At 45.8% G+C, this 13,344-nt stretch overlaps 1 protein-coding gene across 2 annotated transcripts in view; it reads right to left on the minus strand.

Moving 5' to 3' along the window:
* EBNA1BP2 (EBNA1 binding protein 2) overlaps window positions 1-13,344 on the minus strand; it is a 108,591-nt gene extending 95,247 nt beyond the window's left edge. For both annotated transcript variants that reach the window (XM_078331435.1, XM_078331434.1), the window contains exon 1: window positions 13,101-13,344. The gene's annotated coding sequence lies outside the window, so the exon portion shown is untranslated. The remainder of the gene's footprint in view (window positions 1-13,100) is intronic.

Below are 13,344 nucleotides of genomic sequence, written 5' to 3' on the forward strand. Positions count from 1 at the left end.
CAGAATTATGCAGGCAAAGGCCATGGAGCAAAAGGCTCCACAGGGTCTGCAGGAGACTTTCTGCTGAGCAACAACCCCCACCCAGCCTGCACCCTGTCACAACAGCCAGCTCATTCCCCAAAGCTGGCATGTTCTTCACATGTCCTTGCCCGACTGGGAAGCCAGATCCAGAGAGCAGGAAAGGATCCAGGCACCCCCGTGAGAGGTTCAGCTGCAAAGATGACATTATTATGACGGGTAGGTGGGATCTTCTGGGACCCAAACTTTTCCACTCCAAACTAGCATGTTGGCTTCACCTTTGCAGAAAAAATGGACTTGAAATGAGATTGGGGGATGGGGGCCAGCAGGCGCAGGTTGTGCAGGACCTTGAAGGCACACAGAAGCTATGGGCCACCCAGAGGCCAATGCTAATCCACTGGGAGTCACTGCCACTGCTCACCAAGCTCTTGCCACACTGGCTTCCTTTCAGTTCCTACAAGAGGCCAAGGTCTTTCCTGCCTTCAGCACTTTCCACGTACAATTGCCTCTGCCTGAAATGCTCTTGCCCCCACACCTCACTTTGTGGACTTCTATTTGTCCTTTAGATCTCAGCTTAAATGTCACTTCCTCAGAAAGGTAGTCCTTGACTCTCTCCCATCTAACTGCACCCACCACATTGTTTTTCTTCATAATCCTCACTGTAACATGTCTGTTTAGTTGCTTAATATCTGTCTCTCCTGCTAGGAGAGTTCTACAGGGTAAGGGACCCAGTAGTGGACACAGGGGATGTTGTGGGTGCCCAGGTGAAACAGGACAGTGGCTTGGGAACAGGATGGTGGCAGTGGGGAGGAAGAGACATGAACTCTACAGACTCAAGGACTGGTGAGAGCCAAGCCAAGGGGCATGGAGCATGGGGCTCAGAAGAAGAAAAATGCAGTAGAAACTGGGGCTTCCCTGAAGACCAGAAGGAAATTCTTAATAGCTAGGACATATCAATATTCAAGTGATAGATTTTTCAACTGCAAAATGTCTTAGAATTGAGATGTCACATTTCACGTACAAGATGGACCCTGGTTCCTAGACAAGGAAATCAGAACCAAAGAGTGGTAAAGTGACTGACATGTAGTCACACAGGCAGGGGTGGGGTTGCAGTCGAGTCTGCCCAGTGACTCCAAGGGTGCTGTTCTTATGCACTGCACTAGAGAGACGCCCAAACAAACACCGTAGGCCAAGTGAAGGTTATAGGAACTTGACACCCTGAAAGTCTAAATCGGAAGTTAAAGGAGTGGAAACTCCCAGGCTAAGCTAACCTAAGTCTGGATGCTGTCCAGTTGGTGAGGAGGAAGTCTGGGCCAAGGGAGAGCCCCACCCTATCAGAACCTGGCACTTTGGCCAGCAAGTCAACAAGGTGTTTTCGTGGCTGCACAGGGGTGCACACAGTTTCTTGTTAGTAAACGTAAGGCCAAAGGTTCAATCTTGCTTATGTCTCCATGTTCTGTCTACAATGCTTTCTCCTACATCCACCCATCAGGAGGCATTGGTTCTCCAGCACCCGAGACCTCCTTCTCCTTTGCCTAACCAGACTCCATGGGGAAGCTGAAGGCACTCACCCCATTGGTGCCCCTCCTCCTTCATGAGTCTCTTCATCCAGTTTACTGCTTCAGCTCCTTCAGTGCTGGAGTGGGCCTGACAGTCACCTCCTCCTGCAGCTACTACAGGAGGGCCCCTGCTGGTACCCCAGGCATTGGCACACAGACTCCACTCTTGCTCTTGCAGTCCATCATTGATCTCTAGGGACTCGTTCAATTCTGGTGTGATGGCTGGTGCCTTTGGGGAGTGCTGTACCACTTTGGTATAATAGCCTCTGGAATTCCTCACTGGGCCCCCTCACCTTCCTCTAAAGTTTTGGCATCAGCTGTGGCCAGGCAGTGTGAGCTGAAACTCTCCTGGAGTCCTGTTATCTCAACACTGAAAAGCCTGACCTACAAAAGATTCTAGCATCACTGTCCTGCTTCTTATACAAAGTATGGCCAGCCACTGCTGGTTCCAGGAGGTACCTAAGGGCCTGGGAACATCTGTGTGCCCAGGCAGGACCCCCTTATAATCATTGCTCTGGATTTGGAGTGAGATGTAAAAGGGAAGGTATCTTAGGGCCAGGAATGTAGTTCACTCTTTCTGAACTCCATTGAGGTGAGCTCTCCTAGACCACTGGAGGTTCAAGGGCCTGCTTATGCTTCAAGCATGTCTAAGATGCATCCAGACTGCCCTGAGATGAGCTAGGCTGGGAAGCAGATTTCCAAGGAAGTAAGCCTGCTCTGTGTACCTGGAAGCAGGAGGAACTAGCATTACTAATCACTTACTATGACCAGTGCATAGAACAATTTTTATGTATTCTCATCTACTTTGTGTCACATGGTGGGATTTGGCAAAGGCTACAAATAAGAACTAGTGCGAAACACCTACTGCGTGTATTAACATATTAAGTGTATTGTAAGTGGGACTATGAGAATGTTAGTGAAACGCCTGAGGTTTGGTCTAGGGCTGCTCACCACACAGAAAGCCAATCACTGAGAGGACAAATATTGCCTATGAAGAAGACTTTAATCAGGTGCTGCCGCCAAGGAGATGAGAGCTCAGTCTCAAATCCATCTCCCTCACTAAAACTAGGAGTTTATGTACCAGGGAAGAAATGTAACAATGTGTAGGAAAACAAGGAGTAGGGAGGCATCTGGTGCAGTGATCTGGTGAACTTCAGTTCTCTGATACCTTTTTTTGAAGGTCCTTTCCTGAGGAAGGAACTCAGATAAAACAAATATAAGTTTCAAGCTTTAACAGCAGAAGAATCAATTTCTGTGTTCCTCCAAAGAACAGTCTATGGGAGTATTGGACCGGTTTCAGTACTTCCTATTTATCAACTGCTCCATCATGAGGAATCCAGCTGTCAGTCTTTCTGGCTGCTTCATGCTGAGGTGGGGTGTCGTAGGCAGCTCCATACCATGGGTGACCATATGGCCACTGAGGAATCAAAGGTTAATCTAATATAGAGTTTTCTTCTTATGAAATACAATTTTTCTCTCTTCAGTCTGCCACTTCCACCAAAGGCAAATCACAGCAGGACCGGTCTACCTCCAAAGTAAGCTTCAGTCCCATATACTTGACCTGATTACCTACATAAAGTGCAGCAAGCATCATTGCCAACATAAGCTCTCCTAAATTGACTTTGCTGGAACCTATCACAAGGCCATTTCTGTCAAAGCATTGGGAAAATAACCAGTTCCTCCAAGTGTGTCCCATTATAAAAGAAAACAGGTTCTTATTAAATGTATGCAAACAAACACATTCCCATGAATTATGAATATTCACAAATAGTTTCCAAATTCTGGAGAAATTAGGCATAGAGAGAGAAACATGTTTCAAATTCTGTTTACAAAAGTATACTCTACTTAAAACACTTAAAGTATATTTCAAGGCTATAAATAACTCAAAAGAAAAAAATTCTCCAGACTCTGAAAAACAAAAACAATCATCAATATTTCAAACAACAAAAGCCATTAAAAAATTATTTCAGGGCCAGGCGCAGTGGCTCAAGCCTGCAATCCCAGCACTTTGGGAGGCCGAGGCGGGTGGATCATGAGGTCAAGAGATCGAGACCATCCTAGTCAATATGGTGAAACCCCGTCTCTACTAAAAATACAAAAAATTAGCTGGGCATGGTGGCTTGTGCCTGTAATCCCAGCTACTCAGGAGGCTGAGGCAGGAGAATTGCCTGAACCCAGGAGGCAGAGGTTGTGGTGAGCCGAGATCGTGCCATTGCACTCCAGCCTGGGTAACAAGAGCGAAACTCCGTCTCAAAAAAAAATAAAAATTATTTCAGTTCTTTATTAGTTCAGTACATGCAATCAACTCCTGCTCTGTTTCATACTGGGATATGGACACATCACCCTTTCAATTAGTGCCCTGAAAGTTTTCTTTAATCCAATGGTACAATCTCCAAAGTTGTCAGAAACCTGCATTCAAGAGTGCAGTGGGGCACCATCTTGGCTCACTGCATCCTCCACCTCCTGGGTTCAAGAGATTCTCACATCTCATCCTCCCAAGTAGCCGGGAGGCATGCGACACCATGCCCAACTAATTTTTGTATTTTTATTAGAGACAGAGTTTCGCTATGTTGGCCAGTCTGGTCTAACTCCTCACCTCAGGTGATCCACTGCTTTGGTCTCCCAAAGTGCTGAAGTTACAGGCATGAGCCACCATGCCTGGTCCCAATTTTCTCTTAAGGAGCAGATCAATACTCCAAGAAAACCCTGTTCCTCCAACACATGGACCCAGACGCTGGCCTTGCATCACTGCCCTGAGGATTCGACTGGTATCAATGCTCGAAATTTATCAGGGGTTGATGCCTTCTTCAGACTCAAGAGTCAAAGCCCTGTAACTTAACAGCATAAGGATTAGTTAATAGGATATTTATACTACAGAAATTCTTATCATTTTCTCTAACATGTTACAAATTCAAACACTGTGATTTGGTATTTAGGAATAACTGCCTGCAGTACTTCAAACCACTGTATTAAAGTGGTTAGGCTACTCATTGCATATGTCTAATTGCTAGTATTCTAGTGGCAGAACTGTGACCCACAACATCAAAAATGTGATAAGCCCGATGCCAAACTTACCAAACTAAGACAACTAACTTTTTCCTCCATCACTGAAGTATGGTAAATGCAAATATCAGTTTTGGAAATTCAATATGAGAAATAATCTCCTTTCACTTAAATACTATACAACAAAAAAAGGACAAAGTAAGAACCAACACAGCTATTTTAAAAGCACATCATCACGCTTCCACGACTGGTTTCTAGACACACGGCTGACAACTGATTAGGTAACTTTTACTGCCAAAATCTTCAAACCAGTGCAACACCTGCACATATTTTGTTTTCAGGTTACACACATGAAGGTCAATCAATGATAAACAACTTGAGGTTAAAAAAAAATCACTAGAAAATATCCCCTTTTTATTACTACTTAATCCAAGTGAATGCCACTTTAGATTTGTTTGAGAGAAATTCTAATCAATGTAATTTCCTTAAGGGCAAGGCCAATCTTTCCTGTGTATCCATATCACAGTTTTTCTTCATCAAAGGAAACGATCTGAAACCAACCCACACTATTGATTCAGGTGACTCACCCTGGAAACAAACATCACTCAGACAGTTCCACTCCCATCCACCTCTCCAAACAACAAAATATATAATGTACGATTTCTGTTCAGAACTTTAAAAAAAGTTAGTCTTTTATTTTTTAACTCCAGATCATCAGAAGCAAGCAAAACCAACCAAATCCCAAAAGGCTGGTGTACTCCATCAATTCCTGCAGGCCCAACAAAGGCAGCCTAGGAATTCCAGATAAATAGAACAAATGATGACTGGCTAGAAATGCACAGAAAACAAAATAACTATTCACAGAACCAAATAAAAACCTAAATAAAAGAAATTGTTTCATATATATATATATATATATATACACATACACAAGCAAAACCCAAAGCAGAACAAGCAGAAAACGAATGAAAATTAGAAGAAAAAATGAATAGGCAGCCGACACCAATGTTTCCCCCAGTCAGTCTCCAGACCCTGGAGGCCACCATGCTGTCCAGAGCCCCCACCACACACAAAAAAAAGTGATAAATATTTTATTCCAGATACACAATTCAGTATCCATAAGTCCACTAATATCACCCCATACATTCTGTGCAATCAATAACACTAGACACATGACCAGTAAGTACTCCAGCACTGGCACTATTCATGAGTAACAGCAAACATAGTGTGAAGCAGTGCAGGCAGGTATGTGAGATTTGGCTCCACACTAAATCTGGCTTCACGCTTAACGGTATTAAAAAAGAATTGCCAAACTGCTAATGTATTTCTTTATAATATTTATCATTTTACCTTCATCAAGACTAAGAGCTTTATGAAGATGTTAATTGGCCAAATTTCTCCAATTCTGTTTTTTTTTTTTTTTGAGATGGAGTCTTGCTCTATTGCCAGGCTGGAGTGCAGTGGCGCAATCTCGGCTCACTGCAACCTCCGCCTCCTGGGTTCAAGTGACTCTTCCACCTCAGCTACCCGAGTAGGTAGGACCACAGGCACGTGCCACCATGCCCAGCTAATTTTTTTGTATTTTCAGTAGAGATGGGGTTTCATCATGTTGGCCAGGATGGTCTCGATCTCTTGACCTCATGATCCGCCCACCTCAGCCTCCCAAAGTGCTGGAATTACAGGCATGAGCCACCACACCTGGCCTTCTCCAATTCTCTATCAGGTTTTAAAGACTATTTTATTTAGGTTTTAAAGAATATTTTATTATCTAAACTTCTTCAACTTTATTTATTTATTTTTTTTTTTTTTAGACAAGAGTCCCACTCTCTCGGCCAGGCTGAAGTACAGTGGCACGGTCTCAACTCACTGCAACTTTCGCCTCCTGGGTTCAAGCAATTCTCCTTTCTCAGCTTCCCAAGTAGCTGAGATTACAGGCATGCACCAGCACACCCAGCTAATCTGTATTTTCAGTAGAGATGGGGTTTCACCATATCGTCCAGGCTGGTCTCGAACTCCTCAAGTGATCTGCCCACCTCAGCCTCCCAAAGTGCTGGCATGAGCCACCACACCCAACCTAGCCAGTTTTTTCATAGCCAGTGAACTTCAGGTGCTCGCTTAAGGGCCTCCAAGTTAAAAACTTAGGTATTTTAACCAATAACTAAGAAATTTAGCTGTTTTCACCAACAGCATTCGTTAGTCTTACTTATTAAAAAAATTGCAAAGAGCGTTTTGTTTGGGCTGGGTTTATAGCTTTGTAACCTTCTGTGCCAAACCCTGACACCTCAAACTACCTAGCAGAGACAAATACAGAATCCACACGGAAATGTATGCTGACAGTTCTGAAGACATTTCAATTTTCATTTGACCAATAATTTTAAAGCCAGTTTGTTTAGTAAACATTTACTTAAGCCACAGGAACTTGGAAATTGCTTAGACTTATTTACTTAATTTATGAGCACTCTTATAAGCCAACACAACATATAACAAAAACTGTCCATACGAATGAACACATCTAGATATGTAGACACACACACAAATGAAAATCCAATAGCTTTTACCTTGGAACTTCAGCCATGCCATAGCAATACAGACTCACCAGTTTTACACAATTACACTTTGTTTGCCCTGATAAGCAATCCAACAAACGCTGTGAACCAAAATTTTAGGTAAAGCAGTTTCCATGGCAGTTTGATTTTTAGAGGCCAAACCTCCCCAGACTACAAAGAACACTGGGCTAAACAGCACCAAAGGAAAACATCACATATTAACCAGGCCCGACCCTGCTTAGAACAGCAGCACAAAAGCCTGGGTACATGCAGCTCCATCCCACTTTCCCATTAAACAGCAAACTCCAGATTCCAAACAATATTGGGGCCAGACAGTATTGCGAAAGATTATCAAACTGGATTCTAATTCCTCATGACTGTATCAAACACACACAATTACCAGAATGCTTTCCAGAGGCTGCAGCAACAAACCAACCCCTGGAGTGTCCAAACTGAAACCGTCAGGTGCTTCCTCTCTTCTGTGTTTGGGCCTGATCAACCTGTAAATGGAAATTTCTTAAGGAATTTCCCAAATTGAGAAGAGCTGACTCCACCATTGGTACCCAAAAAAGATGCTCACTTGCTGGGACACAACACACAATTACAAACAAGTCTCCAACAGTGTCCATACCGAAACAGTCAGGGTGCTTCATTCTCATCAGTTGGGCTTGTTCCCCCTACAAATTCACTGTAGTTAATAGTTAATTATAGGCTTGTTCCACCTACAAATGGAAATTCCTTTAAAAATTTCCCAAATTGAGAGGAGCAGATCCTGCCTTAGGAACTCACAAGGACACTCACATATCTGGGTGCAGATGTCAAATTTCAAAGGCAGTTCTTCCAAGGCAATCAGGAATGAGGTTAGGGCTGGCTGTGGCAGGGCCAGAGAAAGACAGAAACTCATCTCCAATAGTAATTGGGTGGGCAGCTGCTTAGGAGGGCTTCTGAGACTCCCAGTCCACAGCAGCCAAGCCATCACAAGCAATGTGTTCCCAGTTAGGGAACCAAAATTTATTACAGAAACACCAGGGGTTTGGTCTAAGTCCTGCTGCTCACCCCCAGAAAGCCAATCACTGAGAGGACAAGTATTGCCGAGGAAGAAGGCTTTAATCGGGTGCTGCAGCAGAGGAGATGGGAGCTCAGTCTCAAATCCATCTCCCTGACTGACTAAAACTGCGGGTTTATATAGCAGGGAAGAAACATAACAATGGGTAAAAAAACAAGAACTAGGGAGGGGGCCAAGGGACATCTGGTGTGGTGATCTGGTGAGTTTTAGTTCTCTGATGCTTTTTTTGAGAGGCCTGAAGATCCTTTCCTGAGGAAGGAATGCAGATTTAAAAAAATATAAGTTTCAAGCTTTAAGACCAGAAGGGTCAATTTCTATTTTCATCCAAATGAACAGTCTATGGGAATATTGGGCCTGTTTCAAAAATAGCCTGAAGTAGGAACATAGCAGAAGCTGGAAGACAGCCCCACAAGTACTGGGAGTACTGGGGAAGTTGCTCCATGTATTAACCTGTTAAGTATATTATAAGCGGGTCTATGAGATTCTAGTTCTGTACAGAGGCACAATGGTGTCCTTCTACTGCTCTAAGTAACAGAAACCAACTCCAGTCAGTTTAAGCAAAAAAGGATAATTTTTGCTTTGTTTTGTTTCATTTTGTTATTTGAGATGGAGTCTGCTCTGTCACCCAGGCTGGAGTGCAGTGGCATAATCTCAGCTTACCACAACCTCCACCCACCAGGTTCAAACAATTCTCCTGCCTCAGCCTCCCGATTAGCTTGGATTACAGGCATATGCCACCATGCCCAAATAATTTTTGTATTTTTAGTAGACAGGCTGGTCTACTAAAAATGTTGAGGCTGGTCTCAAACTCCTGACATCATGATCTGCCCGCCTTGGCCTCCCAAAGTCCTAGGATTACAGACATGAGCCACTGCACCTGGCGAGAATTTTTTTTTTTTGGAGGCAGTCTCTCTCTGTCACCTAGGCTGGAGTGCAGTCATGTGATCTTGGCTCACTGCAACCTTGGCTTCCTGGGTTCAAGCAATTCACCTGCCTCGGCCTCCTGAGTAGCCACCCAGCTAATTTTTCTACTTTTAGTAGGGACAGAGTTTTGTCATGTTGGCTAGGCTGGTCTCAAACTCCTGACCTCATGTGATCTTCCTGCCTTGGCCTTACAAAGTGCTGAGATTACAGGCTTACACCACAGTGCCCGGCCAAAAAAGAAGAATTTGTTATCTGGCTCTAGGTGTGTCTCATGGAATCTCCAGACAGAAATGCAACCAGGTCTCAAGGAGAACTTGAATCAAGGCCTGGTTCACTCCTGGAGTCCTTCTCTCTCTCTCACATCCTTGCCCCTTTCTGCAGACCAGCTTCCTCTTGCCAGTTCCGCTGGCAGAGGGCACCTTAGCACCTCTCATTAGTAGAAGCCCCTAAGCCGAAATGAAATAGTCCAATTTTACATTGCCAAAATTGCCAAAAAAGAATTTTTTCAGCCTACCTTGAGTCTGAGGCTCTATCTAATCAACTATAGCCACAGTGGTGGGTCACAAAACATGATCTGGTTGCTGGGATTCTTCCTTGCAGGAGGATGGTCCTGGTGAATGGGACCAATACTTGGAATAGAAACAGCCTCATTCATTCATTCATTCAACAAATGTTTATTGAACACCTACTCTATGCCAGTCCTATTCCAGGACAGTGAACAGACAGACACAAACCCTTTCCTTCATGAAGCTTACAATCTAGGAGATAAAATTCCAGATTGATAAGAAAGATCCATAGCATGTCAGAAAGTGATAGTCCTAAGGAGAAACGTAAGGAAACAAAAGAAATAAGAGCAGAGGACAGGAAGTACTGGGGAGGTTGCAATTTGAGACAGGGTGGCCAAGAGGTCTCCCTGAGAAGATGCCATTTGAGAACATTCCTGAAGGAGGGAGGGTGGGAGGGAGGGAGCTGTGTGGGTCATAGCATTCCAGGCAGATGAAGCTGCAGGTGAGGAGGCTCTGAGGTAACAGGAATTAAGCCAGAGAGGGCCTTAAGGCAATGGGCGGACTCTGTTCCCCTGAGGAAGGCGGGCAGCTAGCTGGAGGGGCTCTCCACCTCCCGACTGGATCACGGGCCACTGAGTTGAGAACAGCCTGTGTTGGCAACATGGCACAGAAGCCTGGAGACAGCCCCACTGCCTCTGCATTCTCCCACAGTACTCCCATTCACCACCTTCTTGTGGATCTGCGTGTGGTTCATCCACACCTTCCACTCCAGGCGTGCAGCAACATCCTACTCCTGACCTTCACCGTCGTCCATGTGAATTACCCCAACAACCTCTGCTTGGAGGACAGAGTTCAACAGCCCTGTGAGGAGCCTGCCTTTCCACCTGACTCCACATTTCCTGATAAGACCCAGAACTAGAACAGACACTTGCCCAATATTTATACCAATGAAGCTTTTAGTCTTTTTTTCTCCCATCCAAAAAGTTCCCTTCAAATCCCCAAGGGAAAGGGAAAGGGAAAGGGAAGGAAAACGTCATCGGTCACCTGCTGCAGCTCTGCCTGAGACAGCTGGCCCATGGGTCTGGCTGGGACTGGACCCTCCTGGGGACCAGGGTGGGTAAATAAATGTCAGATGTGTGCAAGCGGAATCTGCAGCCAGCAAGCCCTGTGGGGCCCCTGGCTCCCTTGCTCCTCTGAGTCAAGCCCCTTTATTATAAAGGGGATACCTTTATAATGCTCTGCAAAGTGGCAGCATGAACACCTGCAATGCCACACCATTGTCTCCCCACCCCACTCCTCCCAACCATCCTCTGATCCAGCCTGCCCTGACCTTCTGGAGGGAAAGGACATCTAAAGCTGTGCCACCCAGTAAGGACACAGCCACGTGACAGATGTGGTACCTGGGCATTTGCAATGTGGCTGGGATAAATGAGATGCACTGTAAGTGTAAAATAATACCCACCAAATTTTGAAGACTTTCGGTTCACGCCTGTAATCTCCACACTTTGGGGAGCCAGGGCAGGAGAATCGCTTGAATCCAGGAGTTTGAGAACAGTCTGGACAACAGAGCAAGGCCCCCATCTCTATTTTTAAAAATAAAAATAAAATACCCTGTGCAAGATAAACTGTAAAATAGCTCAACAACATATAATGTGTTTTGGAATTAAATAAAATATATTAATTTAACTATATTAATCTTGTGGGTTTCTTTTTCATTTTTGAATGCGGCTTTTTGACAAGTTTAAATTATATATGTGGCTCACGCTATATTTCTAGTGGACAGAGCTGTTCTAGAATTATGACTGGCCCCCAGTCATCCCCACGGAACAAAGCAAAAAGATGCAAAAGCAGGTCAAGCACAATTATTTTGTGAACTGATAATTGCAAGATAAGTGTGATCTTGTTTTTCTTTTCTAGTTCACACATCAGGAGGAGAGAGCAAGAGACATCACAGGGACTGGTCCAGGAGATGGGGGGCAGCTTATACCCACTCCAGCCAGCCTGCCCTTCGCCGGTCCAGAGGGTAGTGTCTGCAGTGCCAGATTTGCCTACTAGAAGCTCCAATGATGTCCCTGTTAAACTTCAGAACTCTCCATGGGCACCTTACACAGTCCAAGTGCCTCACTCTGGCCTTCAAGGCCATGAACAGCCTTAGCCAAACTTGTCTTTCCAGCTTCATCTCACATGCTTCCTGCTCAAAACCCCCACACCTGTCCGTTCACACTTTCATTTCATCCACTAATCAATCATTCAACAAATATGTATTGATTACTTCCTACATATTAGCTACTGAGGTCATGATGATTAGCAAGAGGCACTGTCCCTGTACTTGCTGGAGACCACACATCTAGCAGGGGATGACAGGTAAGTACACAAAAGGCACTTAAGCACGTTGCAGTAAGAGTAGTTGTTGGGGAAGCACAGAGGCCATGGGTACACCAAAGAGGCACCTAAACCAGCCTGCGAGTCAGGGAGGGCTTCCTGGAGGAGGTGGCATCTCCATTGAAGAATGCAAATCACGCAGACTGAGGCTGGGAGTGGCAAATATCCCAGGCAAGGGACAACTCTTAAGTTCAAAAACGGGAAGAGCAGAGAGGAGAGCAGGGTGCCAGTGGCAAATGACTGGCCTGGTGCATATGGCAGGGGCTTTCTGAGCCTTGTGAAGGAGTGTGGCATTGATTTTCAAGTGTTTATTCTAGGAGCTCCTGTCTCCCACCTGAAAGGCCTTCACCCCCTCACCGCCCCCACTCCATTCCCTGTTCACTCAAATCCTGCTTCCCCAGCAGGATCCAGTCTGTGGGGTAAGCCAGGCATTTGAGGCTTGAGGGAGAATGAGCAAGGGGCTTGTGGAGGCTCCAGCCCAGGGCCAAGGAATGGAGGTACTGGGGCTGCATTTGGGGGTACGGTGGTGTTGGAATTTGGGGCTAAAGCTGAGTTTGAGGTTGGTGTTGATTTTGGGGGCTGGAATCAGGAACAGGAGTTGAGGTTCGGGCTGAGTGTGAGGTTGAGATCTAGGATCTTAGTCAGAATTTGGATTGGAGTTAGGAGTTGGGGGCTGAGGCTTCTAGCCAGATTTTGGGTTGGATTTGCAGCTGGAACTGGAATTGGGTTTGGAAACGGGGCTGGGGGTTGGGGTCGAAACGTGCGGCAGGAGCTGGGGCCGGGGTGGAAGCTGGAAGTTCTAGCTAGGGTTTGCAACTGCAGCTGGAGTTGGGAGCTGGTTTTGAAACTGGAGCTAAAGCTAAATCAGGGTCAAAGCTGGGGGCGGGTTGGCGCCCAGGCTCTGGGGCAGATAGACGACATTCCTCCTGCTGACCAGGTCTGCGAATTGTGTTCCGAGCCCTAACAGCAGCAGACAGAAGCCCCTCCCTTCCCAGGAATGCCTTTGCCAAGCAGAAGGAGCAGTGCCACGTCAGCCAATCGGCTCAGGCCCTGCCCTGGAAACGACACCTGTTCATCCTCCTCCCCCCACACTCACCTGAGTGCAGGTTAGGCAGGTGAAGTATCTCCCCGGAAACAGAGCTGGAGTGCCCCACCTGCTTGGCCCTGCCTTCTCGGATCGGATTCAGCACGTCCAGGCTTCTCGTGAGTTCCCCAATAGTCCCCCCAGGCCTCACCGTCCCCACCTTCTCCCACTAGCTTTTCCTCGGAGAACCTCCACCCCCACCCCCAGCCTGGCCCCCACTGGCTCAGCACACCTGTGCAAGCACTTTCAGACCAGC

This window comes from Callithrix jacchus, chromosome 7, assembly GCF_049354715.1.
Source record: "Callithrix jacchus isolate 240 chromosome 7, calJac240_pri, whole genome shotgun sequence".
Taxonomy (NCBI): domain Eukaryota; kingdom Metazoa; phylum Chordata; class Mammalia; order Primates; family Cebidae; genus Callithrix; species Callithrix jacchus.